Source organism: Euprymna scolopes, chromosome 11 (genome assembly GCF_053919585.1).
Source record: "Euprymna scolopes isolate OS-2025 chromosome 11, ASM5391958v1, whole genome shotgun sequence".
NCBI classification, from domain to species: Eukaryota; Metazoa; Mollusca; class Cephalopoda; order Sepiida; family Sepiolidae; genus Euprymna; species Euprymna scolopes.
The window spans coordinates 36,382,522-36,406,842 of NC_136492.1; the positions used below are offsets into that span (position 1 = coordinate 36,382,522).

The 24,321-nt window shown below is 30.9% G+C and overlaps 1 protein-coding gene across 4 annotated transcripts in view; it reads left to right on the plus strand.

Moving 5' to 3' along the window:
* Nucleotides 1-24,321, plus strand: part of LOC145287834 (Na(+)/H(+) exchanger beta-like) — a 1,099,100-nt gene that overhangs the window by 211,138 nt on the left and 863,641 nt on the right. The window lies entirely within an intron of this gene.

Below are 24,321 nucleotides of genomic sequence, written 5' to 3' on the forward strand. Positions count from 1 at the left end.
TACTCAAAAAGCTACAACTGGGACTAGCACCCATTTTGCAAAGCAGTTAAACCATTGCCTAAAGGAGTAATGTTTCCCAACACATTGGAAACCCTCGTTAGGCTACTCAGTATTCCATTGCACTAGAGATTAGTCTTCTGTGAATCATAAATATGTTTGTTGAATCCATGTAAAAAAGAGAATTTGTCAGATACCTTGGCAAAACTAACCTGCTCAGCAACAAGCAATATGGTTTCCGTCCTGCGAGATCTTATCGAGGAGTGATTCCTCTACAGAGCAATAGCTCTGGACATATCAAGGGTAAATGCGTAAACTGCTAACATGTTTTGGCCATGATCGGCCCGGTGATGTAGGTTTTAGGAGAGTTGTACACACAGACGCACCTGTGGAACTTCACCTGTGGAGCTTAGTTTCACTTTCCTGCTTTCCAGCTGACTTCATCATGGTTGTATTCCAGTCAAATCTGAACAAGTTCTTGTGATTTCTTCCCCTTAAATAGTCAAATTCTACCCAATCCCAACGAACATATTGTCATCGAGTGGCCTCCAGGTCTTGATAATTGGTGAATCTTCTGTAAAAATTGTCTTAAATGCTATTTAGTACTTCAGTACTGTCATGTTTTTTTCTCTTACGTCCGGTCGCTGACCTGCATACTTTATCAAAATAACCTTGGTATATATGTGCTACCGGTTTCTGAAGAATACAGTTTTAATAATCAGCAGGAGTCTCAAGCCATGTAATCTTAAACGACTAGAAAATCCAGCTAAAGACAATTAAATATTCTCACCAGTATTAAAACCAATCCAAATATATCTTGTGTTTACATTCTATTTTCCCAATGCTCGTTTTAGAATGCAATGATTGCTCTAAGACATTGCAACTGTAATACCAAACTTATATGAGTGAATTTCCTTCAATTATAATCGAGTTACATCCCCTATAATAGTATATCGCATAAATATAAAGACTACTCTTTATATGTGTTTGGCAACGCCGCTATAGTTTTGGTCGTAAGTGTTTGTCAAGCATTGAGTCTCCATCGAATAAGACTAAGGCGGTCAGTTGTTAAGCGACAAAGTAAAAGGTCAAAAAGGAAAGAAAATAATACAAAGAATCGTCGAGATGAGAAAGTTATTAAAAATACGGCAACACTTGTAAAAGTGCAAATCAATTTTAAGATGAGAATGCGTGAGAAAATATCGCCTGGAAAATAGGTCACGTTTTATAGTGAGAATTCCATGTGAACATTGGTTGAAATACGAGGGGATACAATAACACAGACGAAGAAGATACAAAGGATGATACCGCTACACAAAATGTAAATTCTGGTTGTGTGAGAAGGACCATATAAAAGTGTTTAGGTAACTCTTTTGCAAAACGACAGACATACACGCACATGGTGTATGTGCATTGCAGATTAATGGAATACACATGTACAGTACTCCATTGGAATCCCATAATACGAGTTCCTCAGGCGATTAAAATACTGATTGTCAATGACGTATCCACATGTGGAACGAACAATACTCAAACTAACTCACAAGTAACTATGGATAAATAAATACGAATTTAATTTGAAATTAAAATTATGAAGAAAATTAAGACAGTTCTAAATAGATAGAAATAATCTCAAAGTTAAACATAGATGGAAAGCCTTATATATATATATATATATATATATATATATATATATATATATATATATACCAACGCTTGTCCGTATGTTGCTCTACTGATCCTTCAGAAGCTGAACGAACTGGGCTACCAGACTCTGCCTCATCCTCCATATTTATCGGACCTCTCACCCACCGATTATCACTTTTTCAAGCGTCTCAACAACTTCCGGTGAAAAAATGTTACAAAAGCCGAAATGATGCCGAATCAGCCTACAATAACTTCATTGTTTCCAGAACTCAGGATTTCTATGCTAATGGAATAAATAAATGTGTTTCTCTTTGCAATTCATTCAATGCTGTTTAGATCCCATGCGATCTGTACACCTTCTGGGTAATTAAAGCTCCATTACCCTTGGCTCAACTCTCCCACCCTGGCACACCCTGTCAATTCAGGCGTGGCTATCTAACAACTACACAACAACTAACGACAGTTCTAGTTGAGATGCATAAGGGGCTAATTAGATAGCATTTGGGACACTTATAGATACTACTGTCTAAAGTTAGTTTACAACCACATTTAGTACACTACAAGCCGATGCTGAGTTTCACAGCCGTTTCACACCGTGATGTCACCAGTGTGTCCTGGTTGTGCTTTGACATCACTCTTAAGGTATCACAAGTCAAAAGCTTTAATATTAAATTACATTAGTGTAACAAATAATTGGCAGTGAACCTTTCACCCGACTCGGCACAGAGCATAGAAACAGGAAAGGTTATAGTTGAAAAAATCATTACATACAGTAATCTATGAGCCGCCATTTTGAAAAATGGTGGCCATATTGAAAATTTTCGAAACACAATTGATTTAATTATATGAGAATTTATATTTCATTTTTGAATCATAAAGAAATTGTATTAATCAGAGTTCCTCTTCAAAAATTGAACGGCTATTGGAATGTAAAGAACGGGCGGAGAGATGTGGTGTAGTAAAAGTATTGAGCAACTCCCAGCAGTAAAAAGAAATAACAAAAAAATAGCAGCAAATGGAAAAAGGAAAAATAAATTAGACGCCATAGGCAGTCAAGGTCGAGTGAAACTGTGGTTATATTGATTAGGTACTTAGCTGTCTCTGCGATTAAAAATAGTTTGTCTCAAAGTTTTATTAAGAAGCCAAAATTTGCTTAAGAACGAAAACATGGAAATCCTAAAGAAATGAAACAATTTGGGGGGAAATTGGGAACTACTTTGTCTGTAGGTGATTACGATGATAATGATGATGATGATTATGATGATGATGATGCCACTTCTAAGATTAAATCTATGGTTTTGATATAACAAATCAATGTATCTTAAAGGTCGTTCTATATTTACATAAGATATTTGTTAATAGTGTAGACATAATACATTTGTATGTTGTTGTAAACCTACGGTATTTTGGTTTTTATTATTTATAGTGATAATTAAGCTACATAGAATTTTCTGTGTTTCATTCTCGCCATACTATTATGTGGATATATAAATATAATATATATGTAATATACACAAATATATATATATATTTATATGTATAGACATACATATATATGCACACATTCATGCATACATACACACACAAACACACACACATACACACAAACACACACACATACATATATATATATATATATATATATATATATATATATATATATATATATATATACCTACACATACTTATTAGGTAAATCCTCAGTGACATCTAAACCTCGTCCCTGGGCCCGAAGATGAAATTTTAGGCCAGCATTAGACTTTCAAAGTCTGCCACACATATGGCAGACAAGGTTGTGCGTTAAAACTTGTTTCACTTCTGGCTCCGTTTTTTTGTTCACTTTACTCGTGGCATGTGTTTTTTGCGGTTGATTTAAACTGCTTTTGAGAGGAGCACGCGATTACAAGCCTCATATTCCAGCTCTTCAATTCAATGGGTGAAACCGAACAAAAAAGCGCTTCAAGGATTGCAAAAAGACGATCTTGAAGCTTTTAAGATTCCTGTTCAGAACTGGGAGATCCTGGCAGAATGCCATCCTTAATGAAGGAGGCTAGTTGAATGGGGTTCTGCAATTTTTCTGAGGGAAAGAATCAATCATGCTGAACTCAAGCGAAACATACACATATATATACATGCATCCATGCATATATACACACATATATATATATACATCTTATTATAAATATATTTTTTCTAGTGTCTGTGTGTGACGCGGTTTATCTCAGCCTAGAAGCAACCCACCCAAACAAGTAAGGTACCGAAATTAAGCTTATTGCAGTCAGCACCAACCCTACTCAGGGTTTATCGGCTTCCTCCGAAGGAGGAAGTTTCATGGGAGTATGAAATTCACAAGCAGTCCCCATTCACATGTATATCCCCGTAAGGAGAGATGACGACGTTAGGTTTTTGCAACTTTTTTCAGGGAGGTGTCAACGTCCTCCTACATACAGCACCTGGGCTTTCCAAATTGGTCACCCATTTTAGCAATGACCAGGCTCAACGTTGCTTAACTTCGGTGATCTGACGGGAACCGGTGTGTCAACGTTATTATACCGTATATAAATGAAGCTTATGGCCCAGCGGTTCTTTTAGTGATATTTATATCCATGTTTGGTATATGGAAATGAAAAAAAAATGCAAACAATAACGATTTACCAAACAACATATTATTTACTGGATATTTTTTCCGGTACGAGGACTGAAGTTTGCCCAGCTGGGCAAACGTAGGTTCTTGTATATTTAAATTGATATATACATACACACATATATATACATATATACATAAAACATACATATATATACATATATGTATATACTACACACATACACATATATATACATATAAATTCACATATAATTATATACATATATATACATATATTGACATATATATATATATGTGTGTGTGTGTATGTGTGTGTTAATACGATAGCATGTGCGTCCTTTTGTGTGTCACGCTTTCTGACAAATTTGATTGGTTGAGATTTAATTCCGGAATATACATTAATTACAGAATATACATTTACGAACGCCCAATGCAGCATTCGAATAGTGTTCACACCGCTATATTTGTTTTTAATTCTATAAAATTTTGGGGACAAAAATTGAGCAGTTATTTGTTGGGTTTTTTTTTCATTGCTTGTTTGTTTTACATTTATTTATTGAGAGAGAGAGACGCTGATGTCTTCGTTCATTAAAATATTATTGCTACTACTATTAACTGGTATAACATGTAAACAAAAGCCCAGATGCATATGTTATGAACCCTTGAAGTTAGTGATACGTTATTAGCGAAACCAAACTGGTTTTGTACATCAAATATTTTTTATGAAAACATTAAATCTAAAAAAAATATTTAAAAAAATATTAGTTCCTTTTTCTAAATAAATTATTTTTATTACAACATTGTTTTAACTAAAATAGTTTCATAAAAAAAAATTTTGGTACATCAAATATCATAGGTATTCGTGCAAAGAGTGATCCAGACGTAACTCAGAGTCCGCCCGGCTTTCACTGGAACATGACATCAACAGCCGGAGTAAGCCGAGCGTCGCCGAGGAGAGTAAGCCGTACGACACCGATAAAAGAAAAGAAAACTTACCTTAAAGTTTTATTAACTGTAAAGAAAAATGTTATAACAATACTTTTACTTTTTCTTTTTTTTTGTTATATATATATATATATATATATATATATTTTAAATAAATAACGTTGAAGATTTTTTTGTTTGAGAAAAGGTTCAAAGGTAAGTCAAATAAATACTTTCAAGGATTTTTTTGTTTTTGTAAAGTTGTTTTTTTTTTCAAGAAAAATTTGAAACAATTTTTTACTTTTGTAACTTGGTCAGCGAATGATCCATATTTCAAGCATTATTGACAAAAGGAGTAATGACAAATGTATCTTATTAAGAACTAAACACTTACGGTGTTATGGTAAAGAGGAGTAAGAGTAGAAAATAATTAGTGAGTGAACATCGTGTTACTACCGGTAAATATGAATTATTTTGGAATGTGATTATCTCAGGAATTAATGAGATTTTATGATAGCAGTTGCTCAATAGTGAATGACAATAGGCTAAAAACGTACATCAGGAAATGGCTATTAATCTGACTATATGGAATTTATATATGGCGTCTGTTAGCAAATCTATAACGTTTGTTTCAGGCCGGGAATAGTGTTTCCTATTTTATCATGAATATATATAGTATACTCATAGTTTCATTGTCATCTAAACAAAATGGAATTTACTCTTAAACGATATGATCTCCATTATATCATCTTATTCGAAATTAATTTTTCTAGTTTGGTAAGAATTGTGAGGGGGGTGTTCATGTTAGTAAGAAAACCATTATTGATTTATTAGACTTGTGGGAAATTAGCATCGAGTTTTTTTTTATTTGATAAGGAAAATAATAAAGAGTTTTCTAGGTTAAGAGGAAAATAATGTCGGTATCAAAATTAATATCAAGTTGTTTGTGTACATAGCAGTTATCATTCAGGCTTTGCTGCGTGACTGTGAAACTTAAATAATATACAAAGGACAGGCCAAAGAGATTGCGCAGTTTCGAATCGGACGAACAGTGCTCACATTTAAGGGAGCGACAAGACATTGAATTGTTGAATTTTGCCAGACATGCTAATATCGACATTTTTCGAGGATTATCCCAGACACGGAATTCTTGAAAGGTAACAGAAAAATATCTATTACACATCTTTACAAAAGATCATTGTCTCTCAGTGTCAATGATTCGCCTTAAACGTGCACGTTGTTAGTTTGCTTTCAGATAGCGTCATCGTCGATGTCGAAGGTTATACACACACACACACACACACACACACACACACACACACACACACATATATATATAATACTCTACCTGTATATAGACGTATATTATTTCAGTAGGCGTGATCTTTCTGATTTAATAAAACTGACCTTATTCTTTATCAATGTGGACAAATACGCCAGCAGTATGCATTAATAATGACAGTTATTCACGATGAACTAAAGAAAAGAATGACGAGAGAAACCTTCCCACAAAAAGTTCTCGTTCGAACGAAGCCAATCCTCAAAAGTCTATATGATTTTCTAATCCATGAGAAAACGTAATTCAATCAGTTTTTTTATGACTTGAACTCAATTTTTGCGCGCGCAGTGTTTCTCACCATTACAGCTCGCTGTTTACATACGTAGACATAAATAACAACCGCTTCTTGAGAGGATTTAATTTGATTTGAGTCAATGTGTGGAGAGGCTAATCGACGAGCCATCAGAGTTGAAGGGATGACGAGTCAGTGCGGTGGGTTCGAATCCTGTTGAATTCATTTTTTACTAGGTCGGTTGACATTCCTTAGCTGATCTTTCCCGTAAAAATCTAAATCTTTCAAACAGATGGTGAAATGCCAACAGAATGAAGTAGGAGTTCATAGGAATTAGGTTGCTTTTTTGTTTTTTTACACAGGAATCATCACTTATCAAGGGCCGGAATGTGATTATAGCGTAGTGGAATTTTTGTAAGTTGGATTACATAGAGGGACGGTTCATCAAGAACTTGTTTACATTGGACTTGAAGACAATCAGATTGTAATCAGCTGGAAAGAAAACGAATGGAAGTTGCTTTATAAAAAGAATTTGTGACTCGTTTAAAAAAAAGCAGCCGTTTTCGGATAAGAAATACACGGACGAAAATGCTGTTTCATACTTAAGCCTGTCAAACCTATTAAAAGAAAGAGTATATTATAAGGATGCGTGGATCAATATAAAATAATATACCTCCATTTAATATGCTCATTCACTGATGGAAAATAACTATTTCAAATTAAAACGTGAAAAATTACCAGAGAGGCCAAGCATCTCATAGAAATGTGAGGTCGTATCTGAAAATGCGTTTATACAAAAATCAATTAATAAAACATAGATTTTAACTTTAAATAGATTGTGTTTACTGAACTTTTTTTTTACATGGAGGTCACCACTTATCAAGGCCCAAGGGCCACTCGGGGATAAGGGTCATTGTGTGTACAGTAATCAATGGGATAGTGTAGTAATAGTATTGGAGAATTTATAAAGGGTCATTACTTAAGGGGGCGGTTCATAAGGAATTTGTTTGTGTTGGACTTGAAGACATCCAGGTTGAAGTCGGGAGGTAAACAAACAAGCGGAACAGAGTTCCACAGGCGTGAAGTTATAAGAAAGAAGCTTTGTTCATGGAATCTACGTTTTGATTTAGGCACAGATAAGGTATGGGGAAAATTATTGACGGTGGTTTCAGCTAGTCGGGTGTTTTTCGAAAAAGATTGGTGAGGGGGGACCAGAGAATAAAACGAGCACTTGCCATGGAAATAACGATAGAACAAAGATAAGCTCGCTACGTCTCTTCTATTGGAAAGAGGTTGCAGGAGAGAGAAAAGGGCACCCCCCCACCAAGCCACGAAGTCTATTTTGTACTCTGTCAAGGCTGGATAGGCTGTTTTTAGCAGCTACTACCTAGATGTGGCAGCATTACTCCATCCTTGGACGTACTTGGCTTTTATATAGATAGAGAATTGCATCATTAGTGAGATATCTTCTGGAGCGGTAGAAGGATCCCACCATTTTCCTAGCGACCTTGGCCACAAACTTGATGTATGTGTTCCATTTAAGATCAGGAGTATAGGTCAAACCCAGAAGCTTATCAAAACATGGGGCCTCCCTTAGAGGAGAGCCATCCATTCCAATTAATGTCAGATGGCGATCAGAGCGTTTATGATGTAGAGATAGGAGCTTGGTCTTAGATGCATTAAAGGTAACCAGCCACTTCTTCCCCCACTGTACCACGCGCTCAAGATCAAAGGAGAGAGAATCAGAGAGAAAATCATCATTTACGACCTTTGATGTGTTACCATAGATAGTCGTGCCATCAGCATAGATGTCAACGATAGATTTTAGCATGTGTTTTGGGAGATCATTGGTGCAGATCAGAAAGAGAGTTGGGCCAAGTATGGACACCTGAGGGACTCCAGCATTAATACTGTGGGCCTCTGATTTCTACCCATCAACCACTACTCTTATGAGCCTATTGGAGAGAAATGATTTAATGATCGAGAAAAACTTTCCAGTTATACCGTAGCTGGAAATCTTGTGAAGTAGGTCTTTAGGCCAAGCCTTATCGAAGGCCTTTGATATGTCAAGAGCAATTGCCCTAGAAATGAAGCCTTTGTCGAGAGATTCGCTAATCCTAGGAGATATAACCCTTAGCACATCTGCTGTAGATCTAGCAGAACGGAAACCATATGCGTGTCACTAAGAAGTTTATTTCTGCTGAGGTGATTGACTACTTCTCTATTTATTGTGAATTCCAGCAACTTACTCATGACACACAGGAGACTTATTGGTCTGTACTGAGAGGAAGATGACTTATCACCTGAATTCTTAAATACAGGGATTACTGATGAGGTTTTCCAGGGTGTTGGAAAGCACTTCTACTTAAGGCAACGCTTAAACAGTTTGGTAAGTATGGGGGCAAGTTCTGATTGTAATTTTTTAACACTATAATTCAAATACCATCAGGACCAGTTGCTTTACTGGAATCAAGGTTCTTGATTAGCTTGGCGGCCTCACGCACAGATATTTGTATGTTGCATAGCGTATTGTCTGTTATAGGACTGAATACGGGGAGTTGATGGCCTTCGTCGCACAGGGTAGAATTTGCCGCAAAGTTCTTGGCTAATAGTTTGGCCTTGTCGGATACTGTCGAGAGGACCTCTGGTCCATTGATGGTGGTTGGGATAGAACGCACACTTCTGTTCAAAACCTTATTTGCTATTTGCCAGAACTGGTGGGAACAAAGCCGCTGCTCAGCTACTTTATAGAGGGAAAATATAAATGCGGTGGTGTAAGCAAGTGCAACCCGGGAGCACATATAAGGTAGATTAGGGTCTTCTTTGGAGATATCCCTGCCACACGGGAAGCCATCTTAAATGTAGGCACATATTCCATGCCCGTGGCGATCTTGGGGGTTAGATTTAGATGTTAAGTTGGAGTAAGGAACTCATCTATGAAGGTGGTCTGCCCTATTCCAGTTTCGCTTAGAAAGAATATGTCAGATTTCATCTCCTGTAATTGGGTTTCAACCTCTGGAAGGTTAGAACGTAGACCCCTGATGTTGGAGAAGGAGATATGGTAGTTGGGGTCTACGTTGGAGGATGGGGGTTCTAGGTTTATTCGTGTGTTTTTTTTTTTTAGATATTTCATGTTGAGGATTTTGGGATATGTGGAACAGGTCAGCATACTTGGTTTGAGCAGAACAGAGAGGGAAAGTAAGAGAGGAAAGACGGGAAATTTTTTTGTAGCACATGATAAGGTAAAGCCGTAACAATTACCCACTAGTATGGCATCGAGATCCCCACCAGATACTACTGCATGGGCCATAATCCATTCACCAAATGGCAATACAGCAGTCCCAGTACTTTGCACCTGCTGATAGGACAGCCTTTTTAGTAGTTATTCCAAGGTTCGGGTCCCTGACTATCAGGCGGGTAACGTCAGCTCATATGAAAGCGTTTAACTCCAGCACCCTTACTAGTGACATGGCCGCAAGGATAGACATAGAGACAGAAAATTTCCGACATCTCAGACTACTGCTCACGAAGTACTACCGACCTGGGAAGCAGCTTTTTCTTCACCCATTAGAAATGAGAGGGACAAAAAAGGGGGAAGCGAGAGTTACTGGAGCTGCCGATAACACATCCACTGCATTATCTACTCTCCATTAAAAAAATGGTAAGAAGGACTTCCTTATATCTACTTAGTATAAGTCCTTTGCCCATACCCAGTTTAGAATGGAATTTGAAGATAGTCTCCCCTCCCATATTAATCAGTGGAAGTTTTTTTTTTAAGTCATGTTAAGATTACTCGAGTTTTTAGTAAGACTGCAATAAGAGAACAAAGATAAATAAATAAATAAATAAAAAATATATATTTTTTAATACACACTATATTGGTCCCAGATTTGTTAACTATAGAATACTTCTGGACTTATTTCATCATTTGGGAAACGAGGGGCTGCTTAGCGCCCACAAATTTTTTGTTCCCACATGACGTGTGTCGTCGCTTAACCTTCCACCAACTGAATGTAATTTTAATTTACAAATTTATCCTACGCTAAATTATAACAAACTACTTTCATATGGAGACTAACTGATTCTTTCAATAACCCGGAATAAACAATTGTACTTGGACACGTTACTTAAACAATGCCATACAACAATACGCATATACAAAAGAGGGAAACAAAAATAAACATCATTCAATAAAATGTGATTGGATTTTTTATTCGCTTATTTACGTTTCAAAAATTAAAAATGAACACTTTTATTTCACTTAATTATAAAATAAGTTATAAATTTATGAGAGAAAACATTGCATATTCTAAATCTATTGCAAGTATTTTTTTTTAGTAAAATACCATGTTGGTTTTAAAGTCAACTTTATACTCGGATGCAACGTTGCCATTGTTGACAGAATCTGTATACTAGTGTTGATATAATTATTAAGCTGCTATTCCAAAATTACATGAGAATAGTTGAAACGTGCATTTTAAAAGGAAATTACTTCTATATGCTATTGTTCTTATGTTATTTAGAGCTTATATTTTCAACGCTTATTTTCCTCTCATAATCCGCATAACCTACTAAAAAAGAAGTGCAGGTCTATCTTATGCCGATTAAAAGACATAAAATAGAGGATAATCGTGGATTAAAAAATAACCGGTAAGTGATAAGAGTAAATAATCATATAATACTAACAATTGCTTGAAAGAGAGACATTAATAATTTGAGCACATTTTCGTTTAAGTTCACATTCTGCTTACAAAAAAAGGAACACATAATGAAATAAAGTACAAATAAAAGCCGTCATTTGCGGCTTGTTTCTACTGAAGGCTAATAGTATTATTGGTACACTAGGCGACTAGCCAAGGTAAATTGGCGTCACTCGAAGGGCAACTTAGCAATGTCAATATGCTAACAGCCTCTACCTGGTCACGCTCCTTCCCTTCCGCCCCTTTTTGTGCAGGTGTCATGGATACGTGCAACAGATTGGACAGATATTTATTGTTTGTAAGAATACCGTTTTCAATTAGTTGTGTTATGTAATAACCTTGGGTTAACCTCGCAATGTATGCGTAAATAGCACACGCCGCTACAACTTTCAAACATTATTATGAAACTCGGCTATATTCACGTTGGCATCCGGTTCCAATGAGACAATCGAATTAAAATGGTGGAGACCCGGCTAATACTAGATAGAAACACCATTTAGAAATACTAGATGCGGATTTGAATGACGACATGAATCCCCCCTGCAAACCTACTATCATCAAGGTATTTCGCATTAAAAAACATCTTTTACAAAACATCCATTTTTATCACTGACTACAGCTGTAGAAATGATGAATACATGATGCACGACTGCAGATATTGGAGGGGGGGTAAGGAAATTCACAATCACCAAAACTTTCATGCATGCTTTGTAATTGTTTCCCAAATATCCACGACTTTTATAATTACAGTTACTTGGAATAAATATCAAGTTGACAAGCAATATTTTGCTGTTTTTAACTTTTAAATTGAGATGAATATATATCTCGGCTCAAACAAAAATTTATTGTTTAGGCAAAGCACCATCAGGATTAATACATATTTACCAACGCAAAACAAGTGTACTTATGAAAGTAACGCACAAATCTTGCTTTCTGGTGGCGATGAAGTCGCTGAAGGTTTTTTTTGCTATCGCTTAGGGTTTTTTTAAGCATTTCTCACACAGAAAGTTGTCTAGATACTTGAAAAGGTGGTAATCGGTATGTGAGAGGTTTGAAGAGCATGGCGAATGAAGCAGAGTTCTGTAGTCCAATTTCTTCAACTTCTGCTGGGTCGGTTTAGCAACGTGCAGTAAGCATTATCGTGGACGAGAATTGGGCGTTTTCTGTCGAAAACATGTTTGGTGTTGTTGTCAAAGTTTCTGATACATTTTATTTCTTAAAAGTATTTCTCTGTCGTATTATTTCGCCAATATTTCAAAAAAACTGTAATGGACGAGACCAGTGGCAGACCAGCAAACAGTCAGTGAGTATCGCTGGTTGTTGTAAATAACTCACTTTTCATCGCAAGTCACAACCTGGTCGATTACGGGTCTTTCTTGTTGCGGAAAACAAGGGAAGATGACACTTCATAATGGCGTTTCTTTATGCTGTCATTGAATTCGTGAGGCACACATTCATCAAGTTTTGTTGTCTTTCCAATCTCTTTCAATTGGTTGGAAATCATCGTATACGTTACGTCTAATTCAGAAGCAAGTTCCGAACAGCTTAAACTAAGGCTCTTACTTGATAGTTGTAAATATCCGATGGCCAAATGCTACACGCACAATCTTCAAGACTCTTGTCGTTACCAGCGGTTCCTGAGTCAAACAAATCGTTGATATTGAAAGCTGTTTCAGCAGCTTTCCAGCAAACATTGAAGGGAAATAAGATAATTGTGCGAATTTGCTTTTTTCGATCTTATACTCAACGTCCTGACAGGAAGACAGAATTGTTCTAAAACGATTGTAATTTAAAGGATTAGATACAGCGAAAATCGCCCATTTAAATGATATATACAATATAGGGATTATAATTTAAATGATATATAAAATACAGGTATTATAATTTAAATAGTATATAAAATATAGGTATTATAACTTAAATAATATATAAAATATAGGTATTATAATTTAAATGATATATAAAATATAGGTATTATAATTTAAATGATATATAAAATATAGGTATTATAATTTAAATGATATATAAAATATAGGTATTACATTTTAAATGATATATAAAATATAGGTATTATAATTTAAATTATATATAAAATACAGGTATTATAATGTAAATAGTATATAAAATATAGGGATTATAATTTAAATGATATATAAAATATAGGGATTATAATTTAAATGATATATAAAATATATGTATCATAATTTAAATAGTATATAAAATATAGGTATTATAATTTAAAGAGTATATAAAATACAGGTATTATAATTTACATGATATATAAAATATAGGTATTATAATTTATATGATATATAAAATATAGGGATTATAATTTAAATGATATATAAAATACGGGTATTATAATTCAAAATATTATATAAAATATAGGTATTATAACTTAAATGATATATAAAATATAGGTATTATAATTTAAATGATATATAAACTACAGGTATTATAATTTAAATAATATATAAAATATAGGTATTATAATTGAAATTATATACAAAATATAGGTATTATAATTTAAATGATGTATAAAATATATGTATTATAATTTAAATGATATATAAAATATAGGTATTATAATTTAAATGATATATAAAATATAGGTATTATAATTTAAATGATATATAAAATATAGGTATTATAATTTAAATGATATATAAAATATACGTATTTAGGTAATTTAAATAATATACAAATTACAGGTATTATAATTTAAATAGTATATAAAATATAGGGATTATCATTTAAATGATATATAAAATACAAGGATTATAATTTTATTGATAAATAAAATACAGGTATTATGATTTAAATGTTATATAAAATACAGGTATTATCATTAAAATGATATATAAAATACAGGTATTATAATTTAAATCATATATAAAATATAGGTATTATAATATAAATGATATATAAAATATAGTCATTATAATTTAAATGATATATAAAATATAGGTATTATAATTTAAATGATATATAAAATACAGGTATTATAATTTAAATGATATATATATATATATATATATATATATATATATATATAGGTATTATAATTTAAATGATATATAAAGTACAGGTATTACAATTAAAATAGTATATAAAAATACATATTATAATTTAAATGATATATAAAATATAGGTATTTTGATTAAAATTATATATAAAATACAGGTATTATAATTTAAATGATATATAAAATATAGGTATTATAATTTAAAGGATATATAAAATATAGGCATTATAATTAAAATGATATATAAAATATAAGTATTATAATATAAATGATATATAAAATATAGGTATTATAATTTAAATGATATATAAAATACAGGTATTAGAATTTAAATAGTATATAAAATATAGGTATTATAATTTAAATGATATATAAAATACAGGTATTAGAATTTAAATAGTATATAAAATATAGGTATTATAATTTAAATAGTATATAAAATACAGATATTATAATTTAAATGATATATAAAATATAGGTATTATAATTTAAATGGTATATAAAATATAGGGATTATAATTTAAATAATATTGAAAATATAGGTATTATAATTTAGGGATTATAATTAAAATGAAATATAAAATACAGGTATATAATATAAAGTATATATAAAATGTAGGTATTATAATTTAAATGATATATAAAATATAGGTATTATAATTTAAATGATATATAAAATATAGGTATTATAATTTAAATGAAATATAAAAATTGTGGATTATAATTTAAATGATATATAAAATACAGGTAGTATAATTTAAATAGTATATAAAATATAGGTATTATAATTTAAATGATATATAAAATATAGGTATTATAAGTTAAATGATATATAAAATACAGGTATTATAATTTAAATGATATATACAATATAGGTATTATAATTTAAATGATATCTGCAATATAGGAATTATAATTTAAATTATATATAAAATACAGGTATTTTTATGCAAATAGTATATAAAATATAGGGATTATAATTTAAATGATATATAAAATATAGGGTATATAATTTAAATGATATATAAAATATAGGTATTATAATTTAAATAGTATAAAAAATATAGGTATTATAATTTAAATAGTATATAAAATACAGGTATTATAATTTAAATGATATATAAAATAAAGGTATTATATTTTATATGATATATAAAATATAGGTATTATAATTTAAAGAGTATGTAAAATACAGGTATTATAATTTAAAGAGTATATAAAATATAGGTATTATAACTTAAGTAATGTATAAAATATAGGTATTATAATTTAAATATATATAAAATAAAGGTATTATAATTTAAATGATATATAAAATATTGGTATTATAATTCAAATTATATACAACATATAGGTATTATAATTTCGATGATGTATAAAATATATGTATTATAATTTAAATGATATATAAAATATAGGTATCATAATTAAAATGATATATAAAATATAGGTATTATAATTTAAATGATATATAAAATATAGGTATTATAATTTAAATGATATATAAAATATAGGGATTATAATTTAAATGATATATAAAATATAGGTATTATAATTTAAATGATATATAAAATATAGGGATTATAATTTAAATGATAAATAAAATATAGGGATTATAATTTAAATGATATATAAAATATAGGTATTATAATTTTAATTATATATAAAATACAGGTATTATAATGTAAAAAATATATATAATATAGGTATTATAATTTAAATGATATATAAAATGTAGGGATTATAATTTAGATGATATATACAATACAGGTATTATAATTTAAATGATATATAAAATATGGGTATAATAATTTAAATGATATATAAAATATAGGTATTATAATTAAAATGATATATAAAATACAGGTATTATAATTTAAATTGTATATAAAATATAGGTATTGTAATATAAAGAGTATATAAAATGTAGGGATTATAATTAAGATGATATATACAATGCAGGTATCATAATTTAAATGATATATAAAATATAGGTATTATAATTTAAATGATATATAAAATATAGGTATTATAATTTAAATGATAAATAACATAAAGGTATTATAATTTAAATTATATATAAAATACAGGTATTATAATGTAAATAGTATATAAAATATAGGGATTATAATTTAAATGATATATAAAATATAGGTATTATAATTTAAATGATATATAAAATATAGGTAGTATAATAAAAATGATATATAAAATACAGGTATTATAATTTAAATTGTATATAAAATATAGGTATTATAATTTAAAGAGTATATAAAATGTAGGGATTATAATTTAGATGATATATACAATACAGGTATTATAATTTAAATGATATATAAAACACAGGTATTATAATAAAAATGATATATAAAATGCAGGTATTATAATTTAAATAGTATATATACTATACTATAATATAGGGATTATAATTTAGATTATATATACTATACAGGTATTATAATTTAAATGATATATAAAATACAGGTATCATAACTAAAATGATATATAAAATACAGGTATTATAATTTCAATAGTATATAAATATAGGTATTATAATTTAAATGATATATAAAATATAGGGATTATAATTTTAATGATATATAAAATATAGGGATTATAATTTAAATGATATATAAAATATAGGTATTATAATTTAAATGATATATAAAATATAGATATTATAATTTAAATGATATATAAAATATAGGTATTATAATTTAAATGATATATAAAATACAGGTATTATAATTTAAATAGTATATAAAATATAGGGATTATAATTTAAATGATATATAAAATATAGGTATTATCATTTAAATGATATATAAAATACAGGTATTATAATTTTAATAGTATATAAAATATAGGGATTATAATATAAATGATATATAAAATATAGGTATTATAATTTAAATAGTATATAAAATATAGGTGTTATAATTTAAATAGTACATAAAATACAGGTATTATAATTTAAATGATATATAAAATATAGGTATTATAATTTAAATGATATATAAAATACAGGTATTATCATTTAAAAAGTATATAAAATATAGGAATTATAATTTAAATGATATAAAAAATATAGGGATTATAATTTAAATGATATATAAAATATAGGCATTGTAATTTAAATGATATATAAAATACAGGTATTATAATTTAAATAGTATATAAAATATAGGTATTATAATTTAAATGATATATAAAATACAGGTATTATAATTTAAATGATATATAAAATACCCTCCATTTCTGTTATTTTACTTCTCTGTACACATATATCTGTTTTGAAATTTGAACACAAAAAAAAACGGCGTCTTTTTACATGCTTAAATTCTAAGATCCAAATGATTTCTAATTTTTGTTATGTATAATTGAATATAAAATATATATTTATTTTTGAGCAGAACGAACACAAGGGACTTCCCCATTATAAAAAATAGGGGGATGTTGCAATATTTTGGACGTATAATGGGGTATGATCCCACACAGTCGGACGATTCTATTTATAAACGATGCTGCTAGGAACTGATGAATCGAATTAATTCACGTTCTGCTACCAACCAATCAGAAACCAGAATTGCTCCATAAATATTAAACCTTTTCTGTAGCAATTTCGCATGTTTTTTTCCGTCTCAACACGGTAAGAATATTTTGCTCTGTGGAACTGTCTACTGTAAACCAGTCACCTCTCAGGACTTGTATGTAACAACGAACCATCGGAAACTGTTCTGTTTACTGCAAACAAGTCACCTGTCAAAACTTGTTTAGAACAACGAACCATTGAAAACTGTTCTGAAGCTAAACATGGCTTACACTTCTAGATGCATAAAGATCGTAATAATATGTAACAGTGAAACGCCGTAATTGTTTGTAAATGTAGAACAACGATGTAAAATATGTAACAACAAAAACCGTAATAATACATAACAATATACAAAATTATTATATGTAACACTAGAGCAATGTAATAATATATTGCATATAACAACGTAATAATATGTTACAATAAAACACTGTAATAATATAAAGCAGCAAATCAACATAATAATGTGTAACAACAAAACAGCGTTATTCCATAAAACAGTAAAACAACGTAAAATATGTAACAGTCAAACAACATAATAATATGTTACAATAAAGCAACGTAATAATATTTAACAGTCAAAAAACTAGATCATATGTAACAATAAACAATAATAATATGTAACAATAAACAATGATAATAATATGTAACAATAAACAATAATAATATGTAACAGTAAAACAACGTAATAATAAGAAACATTTAAAAAACGTAATGGCATAAAATATTTAAAAAAATGTAAAAATGTGTAACAGTAAATCAAGGTTTCAGTATGAAACAGGAAAGAAACAAAAAACATGTAAGAGTAAATCAACGTGAAAATTATGTAATCGTAAAACTACGTATAAATAAGCAAAAGCAAGATGAAACAAAAACAGAAAAAATAATATAATATAATTCAACGTTAAAAACGTTATAGTTTGCAACGGTAAAACACCGTGAAAATTTGAAAGATTGAAACAGATGTAACAGAAAAATAATATAATAATTTTAAACAGTGGAATAACATAATAATATGTAACAATAAAACAACCTAATAATATTTAACAATAAACCAAAATAATTACATGTAACAGTGAAAATAATTATTATTAGCAATACAACATTAGTAAACGTAGAATTAAAACAACGAAATTATATGTAACAGAGAAACAATGTAATTTTCTGTTACAATAAAACAATGCAAAAATATGTTAGCGTAACAATTTAAAAATATTAAACAGTGAAACGACGTAAATATATCTAGCAGTTAAACAACGTGTTAATATATAACATTGAAACAACGTAAAAGTGTGTAACATTGAAACAATACATTAATGTGTAACAATAAAAAATAATATAATGTTACGAAGAAAAAGCGTAACATAAGTAAAAGTACCACAACGTTATGATATGAAACTATAAATCAACATAATAAATTGTAACTGTGATGCAACGTAATAAGATAAAACTATAAAACAACGTAATAATATGTTACATTGCGACAACGTAATTATAGAAAACAATAAAACAATATGTAAAAATACAGCAACGTAATAAAATGTAGCAGTGAAACAACGTAATATTATAAAGCAGTAAAACAACGTAACAGTACGTAATTTTAGAGTTTGTGCTTTTGGGACACAACCTAAGAAAATAAATAATTCAACACAACTTCAATAAATGTAACAAAGAAAAGGTTTATTCAGGTGAATGTTCACACGGAGATATTATTCCTGGGTAAAAACTGGACTCTGGCCACCTGGTGCTGTCACGGTAGTTATTCCCAGTGGGAATCGTCGACACCGGATGAAATGGAGAGAGAGCGAGGAAAAGGGTCCGATCTGCTTGGCGTCTCTCTTGATAAGGAAGAGTTTTTTTTTCCTTCAAACCGGAAGCTGTCCGATTTCCTTAGGGGAGAGAAAGTATCAATGAGCCGTACCCCTGATTGGTCAGTATGTGGCCATATAACACAGGGGAGAGGCATTAATTTGCGAAAGAAAAAGTTCCCTATGCTTCTGCTACATAATAGTGAACCAACGTAATAATATCTTACAATGCGACAACGTAATAATATCTTACAATGCGACAACGTAATTATAGAAAACAATAAAACAGCGTAATATTATATAACAGTAAAACAACATAATATGTGAAAATAAAACAACTTCGTTACATGTAACAACAAAACAACATTAAATTATCTAAAAATGAAACAACGTAGTAATATGTGACAATAAAACACCATATTAATATGCAACAATAAAACAACCTAAGATTATAAAATATTGTAACAATAAACCAACGTTTTAATATATAACAATAAAACAACGTAATAATATATAACAATTAAACAACGTAATAATATATAACAATAAACAACGTTATAATATGCTGCAATAAAACAACCTTATAATATGTAAAAGTGGAACCACGTAATAACATAACTATAAAATTACGTAATAATAGGTAACAGTGACATAACGTAAAACATGTAACAATGAAATAACGTAAGAACATGTAATAGTAAAACAACGTAGTAATATGTATGCAGGTATAATAAAACAATGCAACAACGTAATAATATGTAGCAATAAAACAACGTTATTATATGTAAGAGTGAAACAACGTTATAATCCATAACTTGGAAGCAGCGTAAAAATTCATAACAAGGAATCAACATAAAAATATGTAACAATGAAACAACGTAAAAAAAGAATGAAAAATAGAAAAAAATACTGAAAATAAAACCCTTCATTACCTTTAACTTGTAATAAAGAAAACGATATTTCTATACTTTTCCTGAATATACAACTCAAATACAATGAATTAAAGCAACTAAAAATATAGTCATTTCTATTCGCACTACTACAAGAAAGTAACATCAGACATTGTAATCAGATTTTACCTCAGAGCTCTAAAATTATGTAGTATCCCTCTGTTTTACAAATATTCCAATAAAATGTGTTGTTGTGAACTATTCGCACCCCATAGACGTACATACCTCATACAAACTCGTTTAGCAACAAAACATCATTTCTTAATTTATGAGGAACCTAAATGATGGAAAGTATTCGACTGCAATTCTTCCCTCAAATATTCTATCGGTTCCTTGCTTACTTGACTGTATTGACATGCAAAAGTGTAATTTTTATGTAAACCAACATTACATAGTTCAACTATATATATATATATATATATATATATATATATATATATATATATATATATATATATATATATATATATACTGTAAGAATTGAAATTGATTTAACTTACCGGGAGTGGCTCGGAAGAAAGAAAAGACACTGAACTGCTGTTTGCCGTTAGTGAGAAACTGGGTGTCTATTTCCTACTAAGTTAAATAGACATTCTAATCTCGTTAGGAATCACGTTGGAATTCTCGCCACTGAGAGTTAGTATGCATAAAAGGAGTTGTCTCACTACGGGTTAGTGATTAGTTAAGAAACTAGTTACCTAGCTTGCTAGTCGGTTGGCGTCTCTTAGACTGATTACCTCGTTACTGTTGTTCGGCAAACGTTACCTGTTAATTGTTACCTTTACAAGGGAAGAAAGACTGCTTGTAAGCAACGTAATCATTTCGTTGCAAGTCCTTACTGCCTTTTCTTACACTCCCCTCTTCTTGTTGGTGAAATAATCCCGACAAACTTGCAACGAAGCTTTATTACCCTCTTCTAGAATTGAATTATTCTAGTATTTGCTGTCTTTTGCCTGAATTGTTACATGGAGGATTCAGTCTCTATGGAGGAGCTTGATTTTAAACGGAAACTTCTGCAAAGAAATGAACTGACTACTCTAGAAGGACTAGAAAAAGGAAAGAGTCCTGAGGAAGTGCTTTCTCGTTTCAAGAGCGAAATTGAGGAATGGATGGAAGAGCTGGAAGAGCTGGAAGCCGTCTCATTTGGTATGGAGGAGATTTATGCTACAGAAGGAGATGCAGAGACCCTGGCCAGCTTAAGTGCTGCCTCCTTTCGCTTTAAATACGATGTCGGACGAAGGCTAAGTTTACTGCGAAAGACTGAGCAAGGCGAGACCTCAATGGTTACCTCGTTGGATCGAGTTATTGACTCGATTCCTAATCAAGAGAACCCGGTGACCCCTGATAATAAGAGATCTCCACCTTCCAAATTGGTAGCCCAATCTTCATTTTCGGTGGAACCATTTAAAATAAAGTTGAAGGGACCTCACTTCAACGAAAAAGTCTTTAAAAAAGACAAAAGGAGTTTTAAGGACTTTTTGGTAAAATTTGAAAATTGTGCCAGGTCCATTACCTCGGACACGGAAAAACTGTATTTCTTAAGATGTTCATTAGAAGGCAGAGCTCTCCAACTGATAGATTACCTTTCTACCTCGGAGGAAAGTTACCTGATGGCCCTGAAACTTTTAAAGGACCAATATGTGGACAAGGAAGAAATAAGAGGCGAGATTATACAGGGAATACTGGACTTTCAGTTGGATAATCCTGGGAATCTGAAGGAATTGAAAATTTTTATTGTGAAGACCCAGGCTGATATGTTGGAATTAAGGGCTTCATACAATTGCGATTTGTATGATGATAGGTCGGCCGGAGCAATTATAATATCGCAAGTGTTGGTTGCAAATGTCCCACCAGCAATAAAAGTAGAAATTCTGCGAATCTCTGGCATTGTCTGTGTTGTTGAAGGTGACCCCGAGAATAATCAAACAAGTGCTTGTTGCAAGAACACCTGCTAAGATGACAGTGAAACCTAGGCCGCAACCTAAGTTTTAAGACACCAACTGATAACAGAGACCAAATGTGATTTTTGTAAATCGAGTGAACATTTGTCTGACAACTGTAATAATTATACAACCCATGAGGCCAGAATAAGCAGTTGTCGAGAGATACACCTCTGCTTTCGTTGTATTAAAAAAATCCACTTAGGAAATATGTGTCCATTGAAGACATTTAAAAAAGTTTGTTGTCTTCGTTGTAAATCTAATGGACACGTCACTTCTGTTACTAGTAATATGCATATTGATACATGCCTACACACTAAAGACTGTGATAACGCTTTCCTGTCTCCTATAATTGGAATTATTGTGAAAAAAGGGGATAAGGTAGTAAAAGTTAACTGCTTGTTAGACACCGGCAGTCAGAGGACTTACCTGGACTATTCAATTAAAAAAAAACTGAATTGCCTCTCCTTAGCAAAGGATAGAACTATTGATGTGACAAATTTTTCAGGCACAAGTCCTAAAATGTTTAAAGAAATCTTTTTGAATTTAAATTTGTTCACTGGCAAAACCCATACCCTTCCAATTCTTGCGACAAAATTAAATTTGTCTTATAATCTGGAAAGCCTCCCCCAGATGCTTAGGAATTTGAAGAATCGTAGACTGGCCGCTCATTTTTATGACAAAAAAACCTTATTGACTATAGATGGGTTGCCAGGGATTGACGCGATCCAGTACCTAGAACCCCTAAAGGTGATTCCGTGTATGTATGGAGCTGCTTTTGAAACACAAAAAGGATTGATCCCCTTCGGAAATGTTTACTCTTTTCTCTTTGAACGCCAGATCAAGAAACGAAGAAAAACAAAAGTAAATTATGCAGAAGTTTTGGCTAGAACGCCACAACTTAAGACTTCCAGAATCAACTATGTAATTCACTCAGAGGAATGTTACTCAGACCCTCTAAATAATTGGTTTAAAGACAGTAACTTTGAGCGAGGGTTGGAGAACATGTTTACTCCCGAATCAATTGGATTACCTACTGACTAAAAGTTCTCCACCTTGGATGAAGAGAAGGTGAAATAGTTTAAAGATTCCATCACATTTAAAGATGGTTTATATCATGTGCGTCTTCAGTGGTACGAGGACAAATTGAAATCTATTCCTTCAAATTATAGTGCATCTTTACGGATTCTGGATAAAGTAACAAAGGATCTTGAGAATAAAAAATTGTATGACCAATACCTTCAAGTTTTTCAACAGCAAGAAGACGAAGGTATTATTGAAGAAATAATTGTACCCCCTAAAAATTTTAAAGACTATACATGGATTCCCCATAGACCTGTGTTAAAATTAACTGACAAGACAACTACAAAGATAAGACCAGTTTTTAATTGTTCTTATAAGCAAAAGGTTTATGTGTCATTAAACGAAGCAGCATATCCAAGCGTAAATTTAATGACTGATATGCTAGAACTGATAATCCGTTTCAGAACGAACAAATATGTCTTCTTGGCTGACATCAGAAAAGCATTCAGATGGAATCCGAAAAAGATCGGAATCGATTT